Below are 8,438 nucleotides of genomic sequence, written 5' to 3' on the forward strand. Positions count from 1 at the left end.
TGGAGAGTGGGGTGGAAAGGATGTGCTGAACAGACAGGAAGGTAAACACTGATTTTTAGGTCTTTTTAAATTACTTGTGTGTGTGTGTGTGTGTGTGTGTTCGCGCGCTGTTAGTTCTTCTCCTGGAGTGAGGCAGAGCCGTCAGGCGTGTGTTTGATTAGGGATGTGGACGGCAGCACAGCAGCCTGCGTTCACACAGAGCTGCAGGACGGCCGTGCATAATCAACTACGGTATAAAAGTCCAGCATATCTGGGAATACAGGAAATTCCAAATATAGGAATTTTTCTCAAGCCAGTTTTGGAAGCGTTTGTTCATTACACTATAATATCATACTGGAAAGCAGAGGTTGCTTCCTTCGGGGGTTCAGAGTACTATTTGGATTTAAAATTGGGCTTTAGGGAAATCCAATAGTAAATATTAATGATGGATACTGTTCATTAAAAATGTATAAATTATGGTTATGAATACAATTCTGATTATTATAGAACAGACGGAGTGATACGGAGTGTACTGTAATTAGATTAACCGTCCGACACAGAGAGGGGACGCGAGTGGACTGACTGTGGTCACATGGTCACAGGATTGATTGACGCTCCTGACTGAGTCAAACTTCCCTGTTTATTCTGCAGGTTTTTGCTTTTCTCTCTCTGTCTCTCTCTCTCGCGCGCTGTCTCTCTCTCTCTCTCTCTCTCTCTCTCTCTCTCTCTCTCAGTTGTAAAGGGCAGCTCTGTAGGATTGGAAATAAGGAACGGCTGCTGTATTTGGAATGTAAATATTCCACCTCCCCGAAGCTGCCGGAGCTCACTGAGACGACTGAGTTTACCCCCAGTGTCAAACACACAGGTTAGTATTCAGGAGAGAGGGAGAGAGGGCATGGGAGATGGAATAGAGGAAGGAGAGAGGGCTTTCTGGAGAGAGAGAGAGAGAGAGAGAGAGAGAGAGAGAGAGAGAGAGAGAGAGAGAGAGAGAGAGAGAGAGAGAGAGAGAGAGAAAGTAGGAGATGGGATCACAGTTAGACAAGACCAGATCGGACTGACCTTTTGACCCTCGCTGTGAGAATATGCCAGATCTACATAAACAGAACCGTCCCCCAAACACTATCCAGACTATCCAGTCTCCCAGACGTCAGGGAGCTTCTGTCGTGACCGTGTGAAGCTCACAGTCATCCCTGCAAGCATAGACATCCAATCCCCCCGATGCCCCCCCACCCAACGGCGATCACGAATGCCAATCAGAAAGCACCAAAATGTCAACCTACAGAATCAAGGCAAACGGAACGGACGTGAGCAGTCTGGGACTGGTTGGTTCGGGGCATGTCTGTGATGGTTATGTCTGTTATGAGGAGTGTGTTCTAGTCGAGAACACGGATGTGTGACATTGTCATGTAAAAACCTTGTATCTCCTGTTTTTGGGGGTTGGATCACGTTCGGATTTTTACTACCAGGTGTGAGGCGTTTAAAAGGCAGTGTAATGATTGAGGTACCTGCAAGCGAATCACGCTTTAAAGGCCTGCGTTGCCAGGATAGGGAGAACTACTGTCAGCTGGGGGTGTGGCTAATTAAAACCATACAAATCCAAATTCGGTCCAGTATTACACCGACGAGCTCTGTTCGCCAAACGAGCTTCTGGACCAACCATTTTTAGGGCAAAGGTTTTGGCAGCCCACGTTTTACTACACACATATGCCTTAGCAACACCTTAGCAACCACTTAGCATGAGAAGCCAGGTGTGAACACCCCCAGAAGGCGGTTGCCCGTGTCGCAGACGGAAGGCAGCAGCCTATGCCTTAGAAGGTACCTACAACCACGTTTGAAATGCACTTCAAAGGCAGCGATATAAAATGACGTTGCTAGGATACGGACAACTTAGGAATTTGGACAAAAGTTTGTGGACACAGCTCCATTAGCCAAATGTATTGGATAAGCATTTGGACCGGCCATTGTTAGGTGAACGTTTTGGCAGCCCACTAAGCCCCGCCTCTGCATGCTTGTTATGCAACACGCATTCATTTAAACAGAGAGGCATTGAAACCGAGCACCACAGCGAAGTACGTGGGCTTGTGACGTAGCCTGGGGGTCGTCATATCCATATTAGAGATGGCTGACGATCATCTACAGTAATTGAAAAACTGAAACATGATTTTAGGTCATGATGCGGCTCGTAATAACCGGCGGTGCTGTTTGAAACGAACTGCTGTTGTTGTTTGCTGTTATTGATATGCTTATTAGTAGTTATTACTGGTATCATCTAATTGCCTCGGCAGCGTGGTTACAAAACTCCAAGCCATTAAAGCCCTTTGATGGGGAGAGAGAGAGAGAGAGAGAGAGAGAGAGAGAGAGAGAGAGAGAGAGAGAGGAAAAAAACCAAACACTTTTGTATGGACAAAAGTATTGGGACACCTGCTTATTCATGGTTTCTTCTGAAATCAAGGCTATTAAAAAGATTTTATAAAGCATTTGTTGGAGTAACTGTCTCTTCCGTCCAGGGAAGGAAGTTTCCACTAGAATTTGGAGGAGCATTGCTGTGAGGATTTGATTGCATTCAGCAACAAGCAGCATTAGTGAGGGCAGAATATTGGATGATCACCACTCTGCCTTTTCCTGATGCTGGGGGGCTTGATATCCCTCTAGCCCTCTGCTCCAGAGTCTCCTAGTCTGCTGGTAGTATTTTCTACAGAGACTGGACAAGCTGTGTGTGTGTGTGTGTGTGTGTGTGTGTGTGTGTGCATTTGCATATCTGTGTCAGCAATGGGTGCAGCTTAAAGTGGCTGAATGCATTAATTAAAAGGGGTGTCCACAAATAATTGGAAATATTTTAAGAGGGCGTTTTTTTTAAATATAAATATATATTTTTAATATACATATATGAAACACGACTTACAATGTACAAGCCCGGCCACATTTCTTTCTCTTTTGGACTCTGAACCAACCCGAGTAATTTACAGTTAATCTGCACAAGCTACGTAGCATAAATGCTGTTTGTTAATGTTAGCATTTGTGCTACAGTTACGGTTCACTCTGGGGAGGAAATATACCCCACATGACACTTTTACTGTGGTGTAAATTTTGATTATTGAGGTGAATATTCGCCGTGTGTTGTCCGGCGTCGCCAGCCGAGTCTTGCAATTACAGATTCATGGGAATTTAAATCAGCCCGAATGAAAGTGCAGGTGTAGCGGCCTTAGCTTTCTGAGGCGCTTTGGAGCCCTGCATACAGTATAGCAGCGCACTGTAGCCATTTTTCATTTTGTTCACACACACACACACACACACACACACAGGTTTAATGCTCTAACCCTATCAATCACACATAGTTAAGCATCTGTAATGGAAGCGTAGCGCTGGCGTTAACATCCTCTGCCCTGCTGCTGTTCATTAGCCAAAGTTGTTAGCCTTGACTAGGGGCAGTTAGCGAGCGCTATCATGAAATATTAACCTCCCTTGTTAGATATTAAGTGCGTGGGACTGAGAGTTGTTGAAGTGCTGTTGTTCGCTCTCAGCCGTCACACTACCAACGTTTAACATCTTGTACTTTTAAAGCTCGGGCAGATTTCTTCGTTTGCTCTGGTCTTAGCTGGTTCCTCAGATGCTACGATGCTAATTCCAGAGTCGATCTGGCAGCTCGGAGAATTGGAGCGTTTCCACGGGATGTTTGGAGGCTAGCTGTTCATTTTTAATGGTCAGGAGTGTGGAAAAAGGATCAGGGTATGTGGGTGCCTTCGAAATTCTAATGCACCATGTGGACAGAAGTATTGGGACACCTGCTTAGTCATTGTTCCTTTGAAAAAAAAGCATTAAAAGCAAGGTTCAAGGTTCAATTCAATGGCATGAGCGTTATTGAGGGCAGGCTGTTGGACCTCATCCTCCCTTTAACTCTCCAAATCGTCCCGAAAGTACCGGATACTGGCCTGGTACTGGTACTGCCTGCCGTTAGACATGGTGGCAGTGCTGCCATGCATGTTTATCTGCTCCAGGGAGTGCTATACTGTCGGCAGTACTTCTCCACAGGGACTAGACAAGCTGTGCGTGTGTGTGTGTGTGTGTGTGTGTGTGCATTTGCACATCTGTGTCAGCAATAGGCGCAACAGAAAGTAGCTAAATACTGCATTTGGACATGTGGTGGATCTCTGTATTTTTGGATTTGAGAGGAAGGCTTAGCTATACTCTCAGCTTCTCTCTCTCTCTCGGCCTCCATTCTCTGGTCAGAGGATAACCTTTCAAGGAGGGAGCAATCAGCTGGCAATCAGCGGCCCTTCCCGGCCATGTCCCAGGGCAAGCCAGGCCTTTTTTGATGGTGCGCGGGGGTCTGCGGATCTCCCACCAGGCCTGAGCCTTTTTTGATTAGCTTTGCCTTCAGGTGTACATAGAATTATACCGTGCCCCTGCATTTTTTATGGCTTATTAAGGGTCTGTGTCGGAGCCTGGATTTGAAGTAGGGAAGGGAGGAAAACGGAACCCTGTGGAAAAAAGGGAGGAAAAAAAAAAAGGTGTTAAATGTATTTAGCGAGGCCAAGGCATGTCCTTAAGTACTGTTAGCTGAAGAGGGCTTTAATGAGTCAAAGCGGTGCTGGGGATGAAACCGGGGGCTGGTAGGATGTGGGAATGATGGAAGCTAAAAATAGAGCGGGAGAGTGAGGTAGAGAACGAATAAAAGCTCCGCAGAGAGAGAGAGAGAGAGAGAGGGAGAGCGGGAAAGAGGAGGTGATCGCTCTTGGTACGTAATCAGAGGCCTGCTTTGGTGTGGTTATTTAGAGTGACGAGTAATGAGAGCAAATGGGGCTCAAGAGTGTTTGCTATAGATGCATGGAGACTTCGTAAACACTACAAATACTGGCCTATTGTTCCCCTAGTACGGCTCTCTGTGTGTGTGTGTGTGTGTGTGTGTTGCTTGTTCAATTGTGCACGGCTGTAAAGCTCCAAATGGATTAGCTGGAGACCCACATTCCGAAATTGATTAAAGTTTATTTAAAGTTTGCGTATAAGGAGCTATTATTCATAAGCGCCGGTGATCTCGCCACACAGCGCGGCCCGAGGGAGGCTGTTTGCGGCGTTCTTTAAAGGAGGCCTTTTTTCCTCCCATCCTGTTTGTTTATTGCCATGTTTTATTAAGGGAAAAAACGAGGGACGCTGTAAGAAGATGGAGGGAGGATTTGGTTCCACGTAATTGTTTCAGCGGAGCTTCGGCAGTAACAGAGCTAGCAGTGAGTGGTTTATCTGAAAGCAGCACGGTTGGATTGGTGAGGGGGGTGCAGAGTTATGCCTCCAAAGGTATGCCCCCCCACCACCCCCCATTAAATCCACCTCTTTGTTTTTTTTCCCACCACTTAATTTACTTGTATTAATTAATTATGATTGCAGTTATTATCATTATTTTATTATTGTTGTTGTTGATGATATTGTCAGTCATTTATTTGTTACAGGTCTTCTGTTAAGCAGAGCAGAGAAAAAAGAGAATGAGAGGATGGAGAGCAGATGAGGAGAGGAGAGATTAAACGAATAGAGAAGGATGGAGAGAGAATAGTGAAGAGTAGAGGAGGAGTAAAAAGAAGGAAGGACAGAGGCGGAGTAAAGAGATAGTTGAGAAGTAGAGGCGGAGTAAAGAGCAGGTTGAGGAGTAGAGGCGGAGTAAAGAGATAGTTGAGAAGTAGAGGCGGAGTAAAGAGATAGTTGAGAAGTAGAGGCGGAGTAAAGAGATAGTTGAGAAGTAGAGGCGGAGTAAAGAGATAGTTGAGGAGTAGAGGCGGAGTAAAGATAAGGTTGAGGAGTGGAGGCGGAGTAAAGAGCAGGTTTGGGAGTGGAGGCGGAGTAAAGAGAAGGTTGAGGACTGGAGGCGGAGTTAAGAGCAGGTTTGGGAGTGGAGGCGGAGTAAAGAGAAGGTTGAGGACTGGAGGCGGAGTTAAGAGCAGGTTTGGGAGTGGAGGCGGAGTAAAGATAAGGTTAAGAAGTGGAGGCGGAGTAAAGAGCAGGTTTGGGAGTGGAGGCGGAGTAAAGAGAAGGTTGAGGAGTAGAGGCGGAGTAAAGAGCAGGTTGAGGAGTAGAGGCGGAGTAAAGAGATAGTTGAGGAGTAGAGGCGGAGTAAAGAGATAGTTGAGAAGTAGAGGCGGAGTAAAGAGAAAGGTTGAGGACTGGAGGCGGAGTAAAGATAAGGTTGAGGAGTGGAGGCGGAGTAAAGAGATAGTTGAGAAGTAGAGGCGGAGTAAAGAGATAGTTGAGAAGTAGAGGCGGAGTAAAGAGATAGTTGAGAAGTAGAGGCGGAGTAAAGAGATAGTTGAGAAGTAGAGGCGGAGTAAAGAGATAGTTGAGGAGTAGAGGCGGAGTAAAGATAAGGTTGAGGAGTGGAGGCGGAGTAAAGAGCAGGTTTGGGAGTGGAGGCGGAGTAAAGAGAAGGTTGAGGACTGGAGGCGGAGTTAAGAGCAGGTTTGGGAGTGGAGGCGGAGTAAAGAGAAGGTTGAGGACTGGAGGCGGAGTTAAGAGCAGGTTTGGGAGTGGAGGCGGAGTAAAGAGAAGGTTGAGGACTGGAGGCGGAGTAAAGAGCAGGTTTGGGAGTGGAGGCGGAGTAAAGAGAAGGTTGAGGAGAAGAGGCAGAGTAAAGAGATAGTTGAGGAGTAGAGGCGGAGTAAAGAGCAGGTTTGGGAGTGGAGGCGGAGTAAAGAGCAGGTTGAGGACTGGAGGCGGAGTAAAGAGCAGGTTTGGGAGTGAAGGTGGAGAAGAGAAAGGTGGAGAGTGTGTTGTTTGCAGGCAGTGGTGTTGGCTGGTGTTTGACAGTGAGGCTATGAGGAAAACGAGTTCTTCCAGGGAGAGGTAATGAATCGCGGAGAGAGAAGAATTCCTTTCAGCTCACCACACTGCTTCGGACTCACACACACACACACACACACACACACACACACACACACACACACACACACACACAGCAGCTCCCAAAATACACACCTTTGTTCTCACAGCTTCAGTGCCACCAGGCTGATGTGTCTTTATTTGGGCCGTGTGTGTGTGTGTGTGTGTGTGTGTGTGCATGCATTTGCGTGCCAAACAGCTCCAGAAATGTTGGAGGTGGGTAATGTTGGAAAGGGAAGGAGAGAAAGTGTGTGTGTGTATGTGTGTGTATGTGTGTGTATGTGTGTGTATGTGTATGTGTGTGTGTGTGTGTGTGTATGTGTGTGTGTGTGTGTGTATGTGTGTGTGTGTGTGTAGGAGGAGGAAACATGCGAGATAACAGAGCCGCAGTCCTGAAGGTGCAGACGGGTTTGGTACTGATGCAGAAGAAGCTGCCGCTCATCACAGGTACTTTCTCAGCTGGATCAATGGCTGATGCTCTGGGCTTTTTAGCCGCATTCTGCTTTAAACTCAGCCTTAAATCAGTGCTTAAAACCCGTAGCAGCCGACAGAACCGGTACCGGCTCAGGAGAAAGGGGAAGTGGCTCGCTTAAATCTGCCACAAGGTGGCGCAGCGAACGTTAGCATAGTAGACCCAGTGAAAGTGCTTTTTCACGAGGGACTCTGTGAGGACCTAAACTAATCACTGACTCCTTGATTAGCTCCTGTCTGTCTGTCTGTCTGTCTGCCTGTCCCTATCAGTCTTTCTTTTAATCTGTCTGTCTGCCAGTCAATCTATCTGTCTGCCTGTCTGTCTGCCAGTCGGTCTATGTGTCTGTTTTAATCTGTCTACTTATCTGTCTGTCTGCCTGTCTTTTAATCTGTCTACTTATCTGTATGTCTGCAAGTCTGTCTCTTAATGCCTGTCTGCCTGTCTATCTGTCTCTCTTTTAATCTGGCTGTCTACCTATCTGTCTTCCTTCCAGTCTGTCTCTTAATTTCTGTCTTTTAATCTGTCTACCTGTCTGTTTGTCTATCTATGTGTCTGTCTGCCAGTCTGTCCGTCTGTCCCTATATATCTGTCTGGCTATCTGTCTGTCAGTGTATCTATCGGTGTGTGTGTGTGTGTGTGTTTGTCTGTTGGTCTCTACCTGTCTGTCTGTCTGTCTGTCTGTTTGTGTATGTGTATAAATAATCGATTCATTAATTTGATTCATTGATTCATTCCTTAACTCTCCTCTCATTTGTTGGACGGTACAGAGCGGAGTGTGTGTGAGTGTGTGTGAGTGTGTGTGAGTGTGTGAGTGTGTGTGAGTGTGTGTGAGTGTGTGTGTGTGTGTGTGTGTGTGCAGCCTCAACTTTCTCTCATTCGTCTGCCTCTGACATCCAGTGGGCCTGTTCTTCCGCGCCTGACGAGCGCTTCGCGGCCTTATTAATTACAGCTGAAATATTAAAAAGACTCCATCAGCCATGAAATATTAATTCATTTTCTCAGAGATCATCTCAGCTAAATATTTCCACGCGTCCTCGTCGTACATCACGCACGAGAGACGGGCGTGAAAGAGAGGGGTGACAGTACGGTAAACAGAGCCGCCAGCCTGACTGATACAAGTTCCTCCTGA

General features: G+C 46.6%; 1 protein-coding gene across 2 annotated transcripts in view; it reads left to right on the plus strand.

The window, feature by feature from the left end:
- Positions 1 to 8,438, plus strand: part of ptprga (protein tyrosine phosphatase receptor type Ga) — a 366,588-nt gene that overhangs the window by 106,909 nt on the left and 251,241 nt on the right. The window contains exon 1 of one of the 2 annotated variants that reach the window (XM_072666506.1): positions 6,634 to 6,801. The exons of the other annotated variant lie outside the window; for it this stretch is intronic. The gene's annotated coding sequence lies outside the window, so the exon portion shown is untranslated. Of the gene's footprint in view, positions 1 to 6,633; positions 6,802 to 8,438 lie in introns of those variants that run through there. 2 annotated transcript variants of the gene reach the window in all.

The sequence above is a fragment of the Salminus brasiliensis genome, chromosome 21 (genome assembly GCF_030463535.1).
Source record: "Salminus brasiliensis chromosome 21, fSalBra1.hap2, whole genome shotgun sequence".
NCBI classification, from domain to species: domain Eukaryota; kingdom Metazoa; phylum Chordata; class Actinopteri; order Characiformes; family Bryconidae; genus Salminus; species Salminus brasiliensis.